At 44.3% G+C, this 19,946-nt stretch overlaps 1 non-coding gene across 1 annotated transcript; it reads left to right on the top strand.

Moving 5' to 3' along the window:
• The first annotated feature begins 3,221 nt into the window (after positions 1–3,221).
• Trnat-ugu lies at positions 3,222–3,296 on the top strand. Its single transcript has one exon. It is a non-coding gene; the product is annotated as a tRNA-Thr (tRNA).
• Positions 3,297–19,946: the final 16,650 nt, after the last annotated feature.

The raw sequence follows: 19,946 nt of genomic DNA, 5'->3' as shown, positions 1-19,946 counted from the left end.
TTCTCCAGTTATTTCACTCAGTGGTGTTTGTTTATTTGCACTGACAACTCTACGAAAAGACCGCTGCGCTCGATTGTTAAGTGAAGGCTGTCAGCCACTGCGTGGACCGTGGTGAGAGACAATGCCGGAAATCTCGTATTCCCGACACATTGTTGACACTGTGGTTCTCGGAATGTTGAACTGCTTAAAGATTCCCGAAATGGAATATCCTATGCGCTTAACTCCAACTACCATTCCGCGTTCAAAATCTGTTAATTCCAATCGTGCGTCCATAATCACGTCGGAAACATTTTCACATGAATCACCTGAGTACAAATTACAGGTCTGCCAATGCACTGAACTTTAATAGCTTGTGTACGTGATATTACTGTCATCTGCATATGTGCTTATCGGCATCCCATGACATTTACATCTACATCTACGTGATTACCCTCCTTTCCACAGTAAAGTGCCTGGTAGAGAGTCCATAGAACCACCTTCAAGCTGTCTCTCTACCGTTCCACTCTCGAATGGCGCGCGGGAAAAACGACCACTTCAATTTTTCTGTGCGAGCCCTGATTTCTCTTATTTTATCATGATGATCACTTCGCCATTTGTAGATGGGTGCAAACAGAACGTATTCGCAATCGGGGGAGAAACTGGTGATTGAAATTTGATGAGATCCCGTCGCAACGAAAAACGCCTTTGTTTTAATGATTGCCACTCCAATTCACGTATGGTGCATGCGGCACTATCTCCCCTATTTCGCGACAATACAAAACGAGCTGCACTTCTTTGTACTTTTTCGATGTCTTTCGTCAGTCGCACTTGATGCCGGTCCCACACTGCACAGCAATACTCCAGAATAGGACGGACAAGCGTGGTATAAGCAGCCTCTTTAGTAAACCTGTTGCACCTTCTAAGTTTTCTGCCAATGGTTTGTTCAACCCACAACGTTATCTATGTAATAGTTCCAATTCGGGTCATTTGTAATTGTAATCCCTGAGTATTTAGTTGAATTTACAGCCTTCAGATTTGTGTGACTTATCGCGAATCGAACTTCAGAGGATTTCTTTTAGTACTCATGTGAATAACTTTACACTTTTGTTTATACAGGGTCAGTTGTGACCTCTGTCACCTCAGTGTAATAAACATCGAACATTTTTTTTTCATTCCATTGTGCCAGGCTGATACAGCAAGCGCTTTGAATTATTTCAAAAAAGAAACAGTGTTCGTTGCAAAGTGACTTAATATCAGTAATGCGTTTCGTCCTTTGGGGATTCATCACACTGTGCAAAAGTAAAAGCCATATAAAACTGGAAAGTGGACGTATTCAGTTTTATACAATTTTTTGAGGGATGGTTTGCCTATCCAGCTTCTTTTGCGTCCACTTTCCATTTTATGTGACCTCTTGAGGAACATCCATCTACATTCGACGATCTGATGATGCCCGGAAAGGTCCGAAACGCTTTTCTGGTATTAAATAACTTTGCAGCAGAGACTGTTTTTATTCTGAAATACATCGAATAAACACATCGTACTGTCGTTTCGATATCAGAATTTGTACTTCTTTAAGCCATCTGTAAATATATATATATATATATATATATATATATATATATATATATATAGTGGCCGGTGAGCCTTAACTATATATATATACACAGGGTTATTACAAATGATTGAAGCGATTTCACAGCTCTACAATAACTTTATTATTTGAGATATTTTCACAATGCTTTGCACACACATACAAAAACTCAAAAAGTTTTTTTAGGCATTCACAAATGTTCGATATGTGCCCCTATAGTGATTCGGCAGACATCAAGCCGATAATCAAGTTCCTCCCACACTCGGCGCAGCATGTCCCCATCAATGAGTTCGAAAGCATCGTTGATGCGAGCTCGCAGTTCTGGCACGTTTCTTGGTAGAGGAGGTTTAAACACTGAATCTTTCACATAACCCCACAGAAAGAAATCGCATGGGGTTAAGTCGGGAGAGCGTGGAGGCCATGACATGAATTGCTGATCATGATCTCCACCACGACCGATCCGTCGGTTTTCCAATCTCCTGTTTAAGAAATGCCGAACATCATGATGGAAATGCGGTGGAGCACCATCCTGTTGAAAGATGAAGTCGGCGCTGTCGGTCTCCAGTTGTGGCATGAGCCAATTTTCCAGCATGTCCAGATACACGTGTCCTGTAACGTTTTTTTCGCAGAAGAAAAAGGGGCCGTAAACTTTGAACCGTGAGATTGCACAAAACACGTTAACTTTTGGTGAATTGCGAATTTGCTGCACGAATGCGTGTGGATTCTCTACCGCCCAGATTCGCACATTGTGTCTGTTCACTTCACCATTAAGAAAAAATGTTGCTTCATCACTGAAAACAAGTTTCGCACTGAACGCATCCTCTTCCATGAGCTGTTGCAACCGCGCCGAAAATTCAAAGCGTTTGACTTTGTCATCGGGTGTCAGGGCTTGTAGCAATTGTAAACGGTAAGGCTTCTGCTTTAGCCATTTCCGTAAGATTTTCCAAACCATCGGCTGTGGTACGTTTAGCTCCCTGCTTGCTTTATTCGTCGACTTCCGCGGGCTACGCGTGAAACTTGCCCGCACGCGTTCAACCGTTTCTTCGCTCACTGCAGGCCGACCCGTTGATTTCCCCTTACAGAGGCATCCAGAAGCTTTAAACTGCGCATACCATCGCCGAATGGATCTTTGTTGAACTTCGTCCTGAAGTGTCGTTGCACTGTTATGACTGACTGATGTGAGTGCATTTCAAGCACGACATACGCTTTCTCGGCTCCTGTCGCCATTTTGTCTCACTGCGCTCTCGAGCGTTCTGGCGGCAGAAACCTGAAGTGCGGCTTCAGCCGAACAAAACTTTATGAGTTTTTCTACGTATCTGTAGTGTGTCGTGACCATATGTCAATGAATGGAGCTACAGTGAATTTATGAAATCGCTTCAATCATTTGTAATTGCCCGCCCTATATATATATATATATATATATATATATATATATATATATATATATAGTTAAGGCTCACCGGCCACTTGACTATCTTCTGTGCGAAAGCACAAACAGTGTCCGAACTCTTACGGGAATCGGCAACGTGGTGCGAATAAAGACTATAATGGGCGGGGGCACTACGAATGTCGTGCGGGACAATACGTTGAGAATGTGGGTTTCGCGGGATGCGTGCCAGAGATAAATCCCTGCAGTCGCGCTATTCTCTTTGTCCTCGGTGGCTCAGATGGATAGAGTGTCTGCCATGTAAGCAGGAGATCCCGGGTTCGAGTCCCGGTCAGGGCACACATTTTCATCTGTCCCCGTTGACGTAAGTCAGCGCCTGTAAGCAGCTAAGGGATTTCATTTCATTGTAACTTCATCTGTAACTGTCTACGCGACTTCCCCACCCCCCTCTCCTCCTGTGATCTTTCGTCCATCAGAGGTGGGTGACGGTAAGGTTGGATACATCGGTATAGGTATCTGTAGCATTACAAAACCACGGGCCCAGCCGATCTTCGGAGCTCCGTGAAGAACAGCTGAATTCCTGCAGTTTCATTTATCTATACTGATACAGGTATTCCACGGCAGAATAAACTGGGCAATGGCATCAGGAATACAGATGTAGGTGAAGAGGTACCAGCAGATGCGAATTCTGAGAGCTGAGGGACAGAAACAAAAGTTGGTTCAACACACTTATAGGTCAGGGACTGTGAGAATACCAGACGTAGGAGTGGACGAGAACGGAGAGGAGGAAGAGCAGATGAGGATGGTTGTCGCAAGTGTCGGGCGTGAAACCTGGCCTGAGGCGGAAGACGTCGGTGAGTGGCTCTCCGGAGGGTCCGCGCTGACGCCTACTCTATTTTTACGGCGCTACTCAGCAGCAATAAAAGGAGTCGTTTGAGGAGCGAGTCATCGCACGCTTCTGTCTACAAGCATTACTTAGGGCCGTACAGAATTACGCCGCCGCTCTGCTGCGCGTAAAAAGCGGGCGCGGTGCCGTTCCGTGCCGTGCTTGTTTACTGAGGAGGCCGCGGCCGTGCTGCCTGCCGTGGTGCGCCGCGCGGGCGTCGCCTTTGTGACGGCGGAAGGCAGGCAGCGGACGGCGGGCTGCCCGCGGCGCAGGCTGCCGACACTAAAAACAACACGGGGGGCAGGGGGCGGGGAGGGGGGGGGTGCTAGCAGAGAGCTGAGAGATGGCTGGCCGACACGTGCGGCCACTCTCACAACCAAACATCAGCTCAGCTGCCACTTGTCCTACGATCTACACGTGCCTCCTCCACAGCCAGCAGGGCTAAAAACTCCTACCTTTACATTTATACGCTATATGATCAAAAGTATCCCGACGCACCTACGGAACGGATTCTAGATGTCACGAGAGGTTGACCTGCCAGTGTGAGGAACGTTGTACTGTCAGTAGAGAAGTAGGAACATGTACTGTTTCTCCTGGGTGGACTTGGGTTTAAAAAATGTAAACTAAACAATACGATAAATTTTATAAACAGAGTGTTACAAAAAGGTACGGCCAAACTTTCAGGAAATATTCCTCACACACAAAGAAAGAAAATATGTTATGTGGACATGTGTCCGGAAACGCTTACTTTCCATGTTAGAGCTCACTTTATTACTTCTCTTCAAATCACATTAATCATGGAATGGAAACACACAGCAACAGAAGGTACCAGCGTGACTTCAAACACTTTGTTACAGGAAATGTTCAAAATGTCCTCCGTTAGCGAGGATACAAGCATCCACCCTCCGTCGCATGGAATCCCTGATGCGCTGATGCAGCCCTGGAGAATGGCGTATTGTATCACAGCCGTCAACAATACGAGCACGAAGAGTCTCTACATTTGGTACCGGCCCCACAAATGAAAGTCAAGAGAGTTGAGGTCAGGAGAGCATGGAGGCCATGGAATTGGTCCGCCTCTACCAATCCATCGGTCACGGAATCTGTTGTTGAGAAGCGTACGAACACTTCGACTGAAACGTGCAGGAGCTCCATGGTGCATGAACCACATGTTGTGTCGTACTTGTAAAGGCACATGTTCTAGCAGCACAGGTAGAGTATCCCGTATGAAATCATGATAACGTGCTCCATAGAGCGTAGGTGGAAGAACATGGGGCCCAATCAAGACATCACCAACAATGCATGCCCAAACGTTCACAGAAAATCTGTGTTGATGACGTGATTGCACAATTGCGTGCGGATTCTCGTCAGCCCACACATGCTGATTGTGAAAATTTACAATTCGATACGTTGGAATGAAGCCTCATCCGTAAAGAGAACATTTGCACTGAAATGAGGATTGACACTTTGCTGGATGAACCATTCGCAGAAATGTACCCGTGGAGGCCAATCAGCTGCTGATAGTGCCTGCACACGCTATGCATGGTACGGAAACAACTGGTTCTCCCGTAGCACTCTCCATACAGTGAGGTGGTCAACGTTACCTTGTAGAGCAGCAACTTCTCTGACGCTGACATTAGGGTTATCGTCAAGTGCACGAAGAATTGCCTCGTCCATTGCAGGTGTCCTCGTCGTTCTAGGTCTTCCTCAGTCGCGAGTCATAGGCTCGAATGTTCAGTCCTCCCTAAGACGCCGATCAATTGCTTCGAACGTCTTCCTGTCGGGACACCTTCGTTCTTGAAATCTGTCTCGATACAAACGACGTGCCACGGCTATTGCCCCGTGCTAATCCATGCATCAAATGGGCATCTGCCAACTCCGCATTTGTAAACATTGCACTGACTGCAAAACCACGTTAGTGATGAATACTAACCTGTTGATGCTACGTAATGATGTGCTTGATGCTAGTACTGTAGAGCAATGAGTCGCATGTCAATACAAGCACCTAAGTCAACATTACCTTCCTTCAATTGGGCCAACTGGTGGTGAATCGGGGAAGTACAATACATACTGACGAAACTAAAATGAGCTCTAACATGGAAATTAAGCGTTTCTGGACACATGTCCACATAACATATTTTCTTTATTTGTGTGTGAGGAAGTTTCCTGAAAGTTTGGCCGTACCTTTTTGTAACACCCTGAATAATCGACAAGTACGCCAGAGAAGAAGAGATAGAACCACAATGGACATGTTATTCCATGGACTCTTGCGCTTTTACGCATGAACTATCTTTCCTTTGTAATTCGCCTATCTTATCTGCTTGGATTTGGACCTAAGAGGGCGTTCTTGTGTAAAGCTCATCTTGCTTACCAGCTTATAATGAAAGTTGTACTTAAAACCCGAAAAATATAATGGTTATTTTTTTCAAAAGAATTTGTGTATGTGGTCAATCTGTTGTGAATCTGATGCCTAGACTGCCTTAAGTTGATATGGGCCTTAACAAAGAATTTTCATTGTTAGGCGCCATCTTAGAAAAATCCTTAACATTTTTCCTTTAGCTCATCTACGAGACGTGCCGTCGGTTAGGACAACTGACTTTATTTCAGATCCCATGAGACCGGAAGCAGCTACTAATAATTTAACAATTTTATTTACAGATTTTCTTTATATCACAAGATAATATCCGATGCAGAAAATGTCTGGTCACAGGATTCCAGTTCCATTATAGGATTTCATTTGTAGTTGCTACTCTTGTTATCTTATATTGGGGAATCGAGACGAAACCACGATAAGTTACGTATTACAGTAGTGTTCATCGAACAGACTTGGCAAATATTCTCTGGTGCAATAAGCACATCCGTAGTGTTAGGAAATAAGAAAAGGACAATTAATCATCGACGATTACGTAACTACCCTGAGAACTGAGCTACTTAATGAGTGCTTATACACGTCGGGCTAAATTAAACTACATATTGCACTGTTAATAATATTCCTACATTAGTTATTTCTTTTTTATGCTGAGCCATTGCATTAATGTGTGTTTCTTTTTATATAAGTCACGGCTCATATTTTATTTCATTACGTTACACTAATAGTCACAAATAAATAAAAATTTTATTTTATTTCATTACAAACAGCAGAATGGGTCCATCAAGAGAGCTCAGTGACTTCTAACGTGGACTAGTCACTGGATATCAATTGACAAACAGAGTCATTTCAACGATTCTAAAGCTGCCCAATTCGACTTTCTTGACGAAGTGGAAGCTCGAAGGGACAACCCCAGTGAAACCTTTACCAGGCATAGCTCAGCGTACTGACGCCTAGGGACCGTCGAGTATTGCGTTGTGCAAAATCGCATGAAACCAGTGGAAGGGATCACCCATGAGTACATCTAGCACAATGACAACGAGTATTGAGTAAAAACGAACGGAGTTCAGTAGTCGAACAGCTTGTCATAGCCACACACTTCTGCAACCAACGCTAAGCGGCGCCCGAGGTAGTGTAAAGAGCAATATTACTGGACAGTGGCTGATTAGAAATGTGTGATTTGTAGTGATGAATCACGCCATCCGTGTGGTTATCCGATGGAATGGCTGGTGACTGGTGAGTGCCTGGAGAACGTTACCTGCCATCACGTCTAGTGTCGCCAGCGAGGTGGGGAGGAGGTTCTGTTAGAGAACGGATGTGTTTCTCGTGGCTAGGACACTTAAGAAAACTCTAAATGCCGAAGAACATAAATACAAAAAAAATGGTTCAAATGGCTCTGAACACAATGGGAATTAACTTCTGAGGTCATCAGTCCCTTAGAACTTAGAACTACTTAAACCTAACCCAAGGACATCACACGCATCCATACCCGAGGCAGGATTCGAACCTGCGACGTAGCGGTCGCGCGGTGCCAGACTGTAGCGCCTAGAACCGCTCGGCCACCCCGGCCGGCGAACATAAAGACATTTTACAAAGTATTGTGTACTGCGTTCAGCAGAGGAACAATTCGGTGACGATGACTGACAGTGTCCCCACAACAACACACTCGTAAAACAACCTCTTTGAGTTGATTTGTTGACAATAACATTCCTGAAATGGTTTGGCCTGCCCAGAGTCTCGGCCTAATATAATGGAACGCCTTAGGGATTAGTTACAACGTCGACTTCCCTCCACATCCCAGTGGCTAATACCACTAACTTCTCTACTTTCGGTTCTTAAGGAAGGATGGTCTGTCGATCCTCTACAGGTGAAAGTGCCTCCAGCATTCAAACCGCTATAAAGACGAAGAATGGACACACTCCATTTTAATGTCCGCTATTAGGTATCCGGATACTTCTGATCAAGTAGCATACCTGCAAGGTGAAATCGAAACTCTAACGGGAATATGATTTAAGTATTTTGTGGAGTATTCCTACAGTCGATATGATATTTTCTCAGAGTTTTCTTCTAACGTTCAATCGTAATTCACCGTGACCTATGTGTCAAATATACGTAGTAAATATGATTAAAATAGGACAGAATATAATAACAGTATACTGCAAAACACGGTGAAGGATGCAAGTACTCATGGGCCTTTGTTAGAAGAATATTAGACGTTTATATCACTGAACATGCGTTACGGATAAGATTATGCTAAAGAGCCTCAATTAATGCGTGTACGTAGTGCTCCCGTCTTTGCCGTGTCCATTATTTGTTGCAGTTGCTATATCACGGATTCGTCATTCAGACAGTGTGAGAGTGTGTTAGGGTAGTGGTGCAACCACACAATGAGATCTTATCCCGTCTGCTCCGAGACGTTTCTTGGAGCCATGGCGTAGATGTTGGAACTCTCCACCTAGCGCTGACGTCAACCCAAGGCCGCCTATCGTGCGAGATGACGCAGTAGTTTAGCACAAAGGACTCGCATTAAGCAAGGGCGGGGTTCAAATTCATTTCCAGTAATCCAGAATCAGTAGCTTCCGTAAGTCACTTAACCTAATGCCAGAATGTTTCCTTTGAAACGACACAGCCGATCCTCACACCCTGACCTGGAACCTCCCCCCCCCCCCTGCCCCCCGCCCCTCTCTCCGCCACCGTACGCTGCAAGCTTGTGTTGCAATGTGCTCCTCATCGACGGGTTCTCAAACCTGATTTTGCTTTCTCCAATCTAGGGCTTCAAGATAGCTAGCATTACAGATTTAAAGGTCTGAAGATTGATTCTTTTTAACAGCATTGCAAAATTTTGCAATGGAAATTTTTAAGAAACTCGTTTAAAACGTCGTTAGTAAAGAAGCTATGTTCACGACGGGTATAAAAACGTAAACATCTAAGCTGTTATAGTCGTGTAGGCTTCCGCGACCAGAATAGGTGACAGAAGAGTTTTCCTAGTATCGTATCGCGTCATAATGTAAAAAAAAAAAGAAAAACTGACAAGAAGGCCACTGTAACCGTTTTCGGTTAAAATCAACAGCTGAGATCGCAGTAATATTTCTTTATTTACCGGTTTGGCTTAAGTTAAAGCTATACCACAATCGTGGTATCATAAGAAACCGAGGAGCCGCCAATACCAGCAACAGGGGGAAAAAATTCTGAGGATGGCTTTAACATAAGCCGAAACCGGTAAATAGACAAATATTATTGCGATCTAGACTGTTGATTTTAACCTAAATACAGCACCAGATCGCTACAGTCCATAGTCATTGTCGTGTAAATTTATGGGAACTGTAACCGTGGCTACAACGTTGATTTCTTCTGTATAAGTTTTTACATTATGACCCGGATGATACGGTACGATACTCAGAAATCTTCTGAAGCTAAAAAACCGTGTTTTGAGGCATGATTTAATGGTGTGGCGTGTCGATAGAAAGGTGCCATTGTACTGGTTAACGTCACTGCTGCTACAATTATGACGTTACGCGCTAGGTGGGCTGCTGTAGTATCATGTAACGAGGAGACCCGCGAGATTAAGCAAGAATTTGAATCAGGCCCGCTGGTCAGCAAGTGTTGCCCATGCCTGCTCTAGAAGCTAAGTTTAATCTATATGTTGCAAATACTGTTGGGAAAAGATTTCGAGATTGACCAAAGAAATCTTTACACTCATGATAGTTGATCTGATACAACAGAGAATAGTGGTAGCGACGTCTTCTTACCTCATGGCGATGTTTAACGTGGCTTGTAGTATTCAGTAAGCTGTTCCAATGCTAGTGCCTGCTGCGAACGCCACATTAAAACCGTGGTACTTTATCGCTGGTGTCATCACGCATCTCAGCCTGGTAATGAATAGCAAGACTGTTACGAAACTCTGGGCTGCAGTTGCCTTGAGACAAAAGCATCTTCCGAGCAAATGGCTCTGAGTACTATGGGACTCAACTGCTGAGGTCATTAGTGCCCTAGAACTTAGAAATAGTTAAACCTAACTAACCTAAGGACATCACAAACATCCATGCCCGAGGCAGGATTCGAACCTGCAACCGTAGCGGTCTTGCGGTTCAAGACTGCAGCGCCTTTAACCGCACGGCCACTTCGGCCGGCGATCTTCCGAGCGTACCACCTATGTAACTGCAACCGCCGGTGTCCGATGAAGGAAAATGAGGTCGCGTTTCAGAGTTTTATGGCCTCGAACTGATCAATAATAGATTCCGACGTCAGAACTTACATCTTCTGCAACTGACGAGTAAATCAACGATCAAGTTTTACCTGCTGGGACATTGAAATCAGATAATGCCGTCTTCTCCCGCCAGCAAACGCAAGGAAAGACGTTTTCTGTACCACGACTGTCGCCATTTTGAAAAACTGATAGATCAGATTCCAGGATAGTGTTCAGCAGTATGTAAGGAATCTGGCTATGATAGCTTAGATTTTTTTCTTCACGGCGAAATCTGTGAGTAAAGTTAGACATACTTCGAAATAAAATTGATATTAATGAAACTCTCAAGAGTGTGTTAATTGTAGTGCGGGTATTTCGTAGCAGTATAGATCTGAATTTAATTCATTATGGCATCTTTCTTTGTTATTTGAGCTCGCCCGAGCACTGATGTTCGCATCTCTTCACGGGGTGAGGCTGGCCTGGGTTGTAGCGTTACAGGATCTCGGCATTAAGAGTAAGTGACTTAAAAAAAAAAACATTGAAGACACAAGCCGGTAAGGTTATCAGGGAATTTGAAATGCCATCCTCCTGACATGGGACTCTACTCTCTTAGCCATTGAGCTAGCACTCTCAGTTTAATATCTTTGAAGTCATTGTGTGTGTGTGTGTGTGTATGTGTGTAATGTTTTGAGATCGACGAGGGCGTTACTAAGAATCACGTGAATACCTAATGGAGACTGCGTTGAATGTTTGCAGACGAGTGCTCGGATCTCCGAGTTTATCTGAGAGCAATCGGATTAGCGCAGCAAGTTGCTACGTTGCGCGTCCGGGTTCCCGGGTTCGATTCCCGGCGGGGTCAGGGATTTTCTCTGCCTCGTGATGACTGGGTGTTGTGTGGTTGTGTGATGTCCTTAGGTTAGTTAGGTTTAAGTAGTTCTAAGTTCTAGGGGACTGATGACCATAGATGTTAAGTCCCATAGTGGTCAGAGCCATTTTTTTTTTTTTTTTTTTTTGTTACGTGCCCGCACGTAGTCTAGTCTTGTGCCAGACTGTCGGTGAAGTGATTCAGTGTGCTCGTGGTGTGACAAAATGTGCCTTTAGCATTGAGTTTAGCGATTAGACACTTCTGAGTCGTGAGACAGGCATACTTCTACCATTTTTTGAGAATTAGTTACAAAGACAGTCGGTCAATTTTTCGATGTCACCTGAAGATATTCACCTAGAGCGAAGCCGGTTGTCGCGTAATAAACACTCCTGGAATGCAGCTGTGATTTTTATTAACTTCCACATTTTTCAGCTGTGGAAACACAAAATGAGCAAGATTATTGGCAGTCAAATTACTACAGAGCAGTGATAAGAGTTGTTGCTTTCTAACCTTGACTCGCTGGTTAAGTGAGGCTGGTGACCCTTATCAGAAACTATTCCACTAGTCTGACAGCACAGAGAATTAATTAGGGTTCACCGATTAACAGTTACTTCGCCGGCAGTGGTGCAATTACATTACGTAATGTGATCGCTAAGCCTGGAGCGCGTGTGTCATGGTGCGGATGTGCTTAATGCAGCTGCACACAACTAGCGGGAAGCAGGACTGTCAGAAGAAGAAGTAATCGTTATTCAGTGTAGTCTTGAATTCACCAGTGAAAATATCTGTATGCCCTCTTCTATTGAGTCTCTCAGGGAGGGTTTATAATGTTTACGTAATTCCACAGCGGAGACTCAGTGTGCATCTCGTTGTTACTTCAAGATCTTATCCTTCTTGCTGTTCCACAAGGGCTCTTGCCGTAAATTCCAGTCCTTTTACAGTTCCGTCCCTGTACGATTTCTCGTGACACTGCATTTTTCTCTTCAACTTTTCCCGCTCGTTGTTAAGTTAATCCCCGGAGCGTCTCCCGAATACAAATGCTTCACAAAGAGTACAATAAAATTCCTACTTCGTTGTGAGCCGGCAGGAGTTGTGAAACTACAGCTGTCCCTCGCGAGCCACCGCCTTTCATCGTTCGTTGAGCTGCTTTAGGTAACCTCGGAGGCAGCCTCTTAATTTACCGAGGCGCTCGTTATGCACCAAACAGGTTTCTTGGAAACAATTTCGGCCTCAACAACACGTAGTGGGAGAGAGGACGAGCTTACACAGACACCGCCGTATCATCCAAGAGAGAGTCTGTTCATGTATTGTAGGTCTTAAGTGGGAAAAAGTATTTACTAATGGATGACATATTGAAACGAGAAAATTTACAACTGTTTCAATTTTTAATATATTTCTTATAACAGCCACAATTGCAAATAATCACAATTGATAAGTTGTTTCCATGAGGTTCCAGGCGCTTCAGTCTGGATGTGTGTGATGTCCTTAGGTTAGTTAGGTTTAAGTAGTTCTAAGTTCTAGGGGACTGATGACCTCAGATGTTAAGTCCCATAGTGCTCAGAGCCATTTTTTTTATAAGTCGTTTCGATGACATTTAATGATCACCTTGCAAGATCCCCTCGCTTCTAAACTGATACTGTTATTACTCAGCCGCGAGTCCGTAGAGGGTGGTATATGTGACATAGAGTATAAGTGGTCAGCATTTCCACCCGGAATTTGCGAGTGTAAGTCGGACCTTCCTTAATCCGCCTTAGTGAGTCATGTCGTCGGATTTCCTCCTACCTGTGCGCGGTGCAGCTCTCGTAAATGTCGTCCCGTGCAGATTCTTCATTGGCGCATTGGATGTCTCTATCGGTGGAAGCTAATTATCTGAAATTGCTGTCGATCAACTTTGGGGTATCTGTTTACTCGAAATTAACATTCAGAATGTCTTAATATCACTTTTATTCCTATTAGATCAATAATGAAACACTCATGTCACAGCCGGCCGAAGTGGCCGTGCGGTTAAAGGCGCTGCAGTCTGGAACCGCAAGACCGCTACGGTCGCAGGTTCGAATCCTGCCTCGGGCATGGATGTTTGTGATGTCCTTAGGTTAGTTAGGTTTAACTAGTTCTAAGTTCTAGGGGACTAATGACCTCAGCAGTTGAGTCCCATAGTGCTCAGAGCCATTTGAACCATTTGAACTCATGTCACAAACAACTCGTAACCGAGAGCATGGCTACCATAGAACAAGACAGGAAGAGCTCTTAACGCCGACTGCCGAATTTGGCGCGCAGTCCGTATCTCTTACTAGTTTCGTCACAGTTCGTGGATTTCTGATCAAGTTCGTACTCACTAAGATATGCATTTGTTAATAAACGGGTGTGAATTTTAACGAGGCAAAATTATGATAAATAGTTTTAAACATCCAGAGGCTCCTCCTAGTATTCATGTTGTCATAAATGACTTTCATTATTAAATATAAATAAACAAAATCGGTGACTTTGCGCCAAGATGGCGGTACTTGCCGGCCGGAGTGGCCGAGCGGTTCTAGGTGCTACAGTCTGGAACCGCGAGGCTGCCACGGTCGCAGGTTCGAATCCTGTCTCGGGCATGGATGTGTGTGGTGTCCTTAGGTTAGTTAGGTGTAAGTAGTTGTAAGTTCTAGGGGACTGATGACCTCAGAAGTTAAGTCCCATAGTGCTCAGACCATCTGAACCATCATCTGACGGTACTTCCCGTCATGTATATTTCCCATGCTGACGCTTGTTGCCACCGTCCACCGCCGAGCCCCAGCCCACTACGCGCGACATATGGTCGCTTCGTCACCTAGCCAGCCAGCGTGGGAAATGCTCTCCGACACATGGCCGGCTACTGACTACAGGACTTCCTAACTACTGTGAATACATCAATAAGACACAATAATTTATTAAAACTGGTAAACATGTCTTTCTCACGTAAGAGGCACCTTACAACCTTCAGATCTGGTTAATCACGGATTGTAAGAGGTCAGAATTCTTCAAAAATATTACAATAAAAAAAACTTCCCGCAACTCCTTATTAATCAGATCTGAAGATAAACATTAAATATTGCCGAAACCAGTCATCAAGTGTGACTGTTTGCAACTGAGACTGTTAGAAGAAATATTTTTAAAATACTTACGATGTACGCTGAGCAAAATAGAGATCTTGTAAATCTTCCAGCCCAAGGTACCCTGGAGAAAGTCGAAATGAGAAAGGCCAGTAGACGATTCCAGAGAGCGATAACTCAGCCCAGTATAGTGAAGGGTTGTGGTCACAGGAGTACCCAACATAATCAGCGGTTGTCCGTGTGAAAACAAGTGGAGCGTTCTGATCCATCGTCGTTTAGTCTGGATTCTGTAGTTCTGTATATGCTGAAGTTCTTCTAGCAGTGATCAACGAGTGGAAAATTTCCCAGTAGCCAGTAATCTTAACGTGAATGCTGGCCTATGTCACACATTTTTGTTACACACTAGAAGTTTGTGCTATTAGGAAACTTTGTGCAAGATGTATACTCCCATCTCTTGGTTTCATTGACTGCCTCACATTCGTATCTTGGCGATAATTATCTTTTTTAATGATAGTCAGCAGCTTCGAAAAAATTCTTCTCTCCCGCTCGAATGAAATTACAAAACTTACGGTGATCTTGAACGCTTTGTGAAATTAGCTACTTCAGAGTGATGGTAGTCAATACAGTATCTAGAATACGGATATTATGCATGACGCAAATTGACATTACAAACTGTACTTTAACTATATGCAATTTAAAACCGAAAATGATATTGAGATTCAATCGAGTAAATGAATAACTTGTACTAGTATGTATTCCAGATCGCTGGGCAACATTATGCAGTGTTCCTCTATCAACAACACGCTGTTCAAGCCATCGACGAGTCCATAATTTTTTTCGCAATATTCTCTTCTTCGGCAGTCGCTATCAGAGTTAAGACAACCATTTTACACGCTCCAGTTTCCGTAAGAAAACTGTGTGTTTTGCGCGCCAGGAGCACCTGAGATGTGCCACTGGAGAGCGCTGCAGTAGCAAACCTCGAAGGGAGGGAGACAGGGGGAGAGTGGTGGGGGGTTGTACTTTCCTTCAGATGTAGCTAGGGACAGGAAAAACCGATCGCTTAGAACCGACATCTTTACTTTAGTTCTGAATAACCGGTATTTTTTGGTATTTGTTTGAAGTCGATTATAAAAGGTGTATTTTTTTGGTTTTTGCAAATGACCGAGTGAAAAAACGAAATACCAGTTAGCCATATCGCTAGTGCTAAAATTTTACTATTTAAATAAGCCTTTTTCAAGAAAAGGAGTAACTTTTATCAGCAAAATTAGCGTAGGTTTTAAATATCGCGTTATTATAGGAAATGGGGAAAGCGATCAATGTTGTTTTAATAACAATACTGACAGAAACAAGCACTAAGCACTTGGCGTAAGAATTGCTGAGGCAAGAATGTCCCTGTTGGCAAGTGTCCTCACTTAAGGTATACGTGGTGTGTACGTGCAGTGTCTACGACCTGCCCCCATCTGGTCTCTAGTTTCTCGCTGTCATCGCCGGTAATCCGCTGTATTGCAGAAAGGCACCGACCCTAGTCTGGAAATATTTTTTCGAAGTGACGTAGCAGTAAAGTACAATGCTTCATTTGCTTTAAAAGTATAAGGATTTGTCTGACATTTCTATGAAATTACGGTAACAATAAAAAATTAAAAATTTAGAAACAATTCATTTATAGTGTACAATAGAAATAGAAAGTAGCCCAACAAGTTTACTAAACAGACTGCTTGTATCACGCTTGTCCGCCCTATTCTAGAGTATTGCTGTGCAGTATGGGATCCGCATCAGGTGGGACTGACAGTTGACATTGAAAAAGTACAAAGAAGGGCAGCTCGTTTTGTATTATCGCGAAATAGGGGAGATAGTGTCACAGACATGATACGTGAATTGGAGAGACAATCATTAAAACAAAGGCGTTTTTTGTTGCTACGGGATCTTCTCAAGAAATTTCAATCACCAGTTTTCTCCTCCGATTGCGAAAACATTCTGTTGGCACCCTCCTACATAGGGAGAAATGATCATCACCATAAAATAACAGAAATCAGGGCGCGCACAGAAAAATTTAAGTGCTCGTTTTTTCCGCGTGCCGTTCGAGAGTGGGACAGCTTGAAGGTGGTTCATTGAACCCTCTTCCAGGCACTTTGTTGTGAATAGCAGAGTAATCACGTAGATGTAGATTTGCTGCCTTTGTCTGTATAATATGCCTTTTTCTGCTTGTATCACCTTTAACACTGTCTATTCGTAATGCCCAAATAGTGGTACGATCCTCGATTACAACATGATTATTGAGCAGAGATTCAAAAAATTACACTCAATAGGAGAATACTGGTGACTTTTTGAAGTATTTAACCACTTATCACTTTTCGAGAAAAGCACCGAACGGTAGACGGATAAAATTTTCTTTTATTTGACTTAAATATTTTTATTTTTTTTATTTTGTAACTAACGGAGTCAAAATTTTGCAACCGCTGTTCAGTTCCAGCGTTTGTTACAGAAAATTGGTTATTTCCGAAACAGGTTATTTTGAGCGGTTTTAAAAGTCAGTTTAAACTGGCATGGAAAAAACTGATATAATCGAAAACAAGTTTCAGCGGTAACCGCCATCCGTAGATGTATCGGGTCGTTTCAGAATGTGCCGCAAGCACGACGGTCTGGCGTGCTTAGAATTGAGAAATGTCTGAAGTCAGCTCAAAAGTAAATAAAAATGGTTCTGAACACTATGGGGCTTAACATCTGAGGTCATCAGTCCCCTAGATCTTAGAACTACTTAAACCTAACTAACCTAAGGACATCACACACATCCATGCCCGAGGCAGGATTCGAACCTGCGACAGTAGCGGTCGCGCGGTTCCAGACTGAAGCGCCTAGAACCGCTCGGCCACACCGGCCGGCAGTTCAAACGTCAGAGAAATCGCAGGACGAAGCATCTTAAGGCACAGTGATGTTCAAACCAACCACCGCACAGAGAGAAGCTGTAGTTTTGGCAACAACCGGCCGCGCGGAGCCGAGGCTTCACGACATGCTGCTCAGCCATCAGGTGGCCGGGCCGTGTGGTGGTGGGGAAGGGGGAGGAGTGGGGGTGGCGGTGCGGTTTCCGCCTCCGCGACTTCCTCAGGCCTTTAAAAACAGCTCCGCGGACTGACGGACGGCCCCGGCCGGCCATTAGTCGCCGGCCGCCCCCAAATGAGGCCCTCCACGCTGTCACGCGCAAAGGAGACGGCAAATACAGGGCCGGCTGGCCCCTCGGCTGGAGTGGCCTGGAGAAAAGGGAAAGGGACAGGGCAGGGAAGGTGGTAGGCGAGGTGAGGTGCGCCTAGGCGAGGCAGCTTCACAGGAGCAGGGGGCGCGATCGATGCGGAATTTCACCTGCCGGGCGGGCTTCGAGCAAGTCAGCTCGCCTCAGAACGGACAGGAGGGCGGGCAAGAGAATGGGAGGCTGGACGAACGTAGCGGGCCTTTAACTCCAGCCGACAGCCCGCGGGGCCGGTGGCGCCGAGCTAGTGGAGCGAACGTCCGCTCTGCAGCACGCTGCCGAGCCGCAGCGCCAGCTCTGAAAAATCGACTGGGCGGCCTTCTCTGCGCGGGCGAAACTGAATCACACTGAAAATAAGGTGTGAAACACAAACAGTAGGTTTTTTCTCAAATATTATTTTCCTCTAGTCTTTCGCCAGAACGACGTTAATTGGTTGTGTAAGAGATCCACCGTTCCTTAAGTCGTCGGCACACGGACCGTGCTGTCGAACGTTAACGTTGAGCGTGCCGAGTTCAACGTGCTATGAACGCTCACAAGGGAACCTCCCCATCGCACCCCACTCAGATGTAATTATAAGTTGGCACAGTGGATAGGCCTTGAAAAACTGAACACAGATCAATCGAGAAAACAGGAAGAAGTTGTGTGGAACTATGAAAAAAATAAGGAAAATATACGAACTGAGTAGTTCATGTGCAACATAGGCAACATGATGGACAGTCTGAACTGAGGGCGCCGTGGTCCCGTAGTTAGCATGAGGCGGTGCCGGACGAAAGATCATGGGTTCAAGTCTCCCTCGAGTGAAAATTTTAATTTTTTATTTTCAGACAATTATTATCTGTCCGTCCCTCCGTCCGATGCGAGTTAACTCTGCCGTAATATGGGGACGCTACACCTAAACAAACATCGAAACACACGACGTCAGTCGACTACAACGCACGGAAGAGAGAGTATTCCTGCTAACGAGGCTCCCTTGCTGGCAGTTGACTGTTCGCTACTTTGGACGAGATTGCAGTAAATACTTGAGATGTATTCCATGGGCAATACGAATCCAGCAAATATAGCGGACGGACAGACAGATAATAATTGTCTGAAAATAAAAAATTAAACTTTTCACTCGAGGGAAGACTTGAACCAAGGAGCTCTTGCCCCGCAGCTGCTGACGCTAACCATTTTTTTTTAATCTCATTTTGATCGCTTTCGTCCGTCGCAACTGCTCGGGGCGGGCGTCGTAAGACACCCTTTTAAGTTCGTTGTTGATCGATTAACTCAGTTTTTTTTATTGCAGACGGTAGCTACCCCTCTCACCGAACACGCTGAACTACCGTGCCAGCTACCATGGAACCACGGCGCTCCTGAGCTCAGTTTATCCTTGATGTTGCATATCCTGCACATGGACTACTCAGTTTGTATATTTTGCTTATTTTTTTCACAGTTCCACACAACTTCTTCCTTTTTTGTCGATTGATCTGTGTTCAGTTTTTCAAGGCCTATCCACTGTGCCAACTTATAACTAAATCTGAAGGGGGTGCGATGGGGAGGTTCTCTTGTCAGAAACGGTGCGACTTGTGCATACGGTACGTGGGCCCCAACGTGGTATACGCGATCGCACCGCACTCCCGCAGCTGTTGAGGGATGTTTCTAGTTCGTAAATCACACTGTTTACTCAACGGGCGCGCGTAAAATTCCCACGTTAGATCCATTAAAACGCACATTTCCTCCATCGTCCACGAAAAGGAAAGTACCATGTCCAATCAATAAGGACACAGGCTTATAAAAGTTCCATTACAAATAGTGCATTACAAATTAGGAATACTTCTCCCCATAAGATAAACATTATTTCATCATTTCCACATTTTAGTACAACTCCAAGGTCAGTCTTACTTGATCACTGTTCCTACCCAGTATCAGAATCTTTACAACATACGAATTACAAAGCGTAAAAGAAAAACGAGCAAAATATCTTTATACAAGTAGCGCAAGCTGTCCTGTAATTAAACCAATCGAACAAAGTCACCCCTCAAAAAAAGGTGTACATATATTTACATAACATCAAATATTATAGCATATATTTATATTAAACTAATAATAAAGTATCAGATCTAAATAAAAACGCGAATGTTAGCAAAAAAATTTGGGAGTGTTACGACACGAACCATCGCCCCAACCAATACTCATTAATTAATGGACAGAGACGCTACTCATTAAGCTATTTTTTTTAATCTCATTTTGTTCGCTTTTGTTCGTTGCATCTGCGTCGTAAGACATCCGTTACAGAGGACTGCTAACCCTCTGACCGAACACGCTGAGCTACCGTGCCGGCTTTAACATCTATGGTCATCAGTCCCCGAGAACTTAGAACTACTTAAACCTAACTAACC

Source organism: Schistocerca piceifrons, chromosome 1 (assembly GCF_021461385.2).
Source record: "Schistocerca piceifrons isolate TAMUIC-IGC-003096 chromosome 1, iqSchPice1.1, whole genome shotgun sequence".
Lineage (NCBI taxonomy): Eukaryota > Metazoa > Arthropoda > Insecta > Orthoptera > Acrididae > Schistocerca > Schistocerca piceifrons.
Note: the sequence above shows the minus strand (reverse complement) of the source record. Positions and strands in the feature narration are given on the sequence as shown.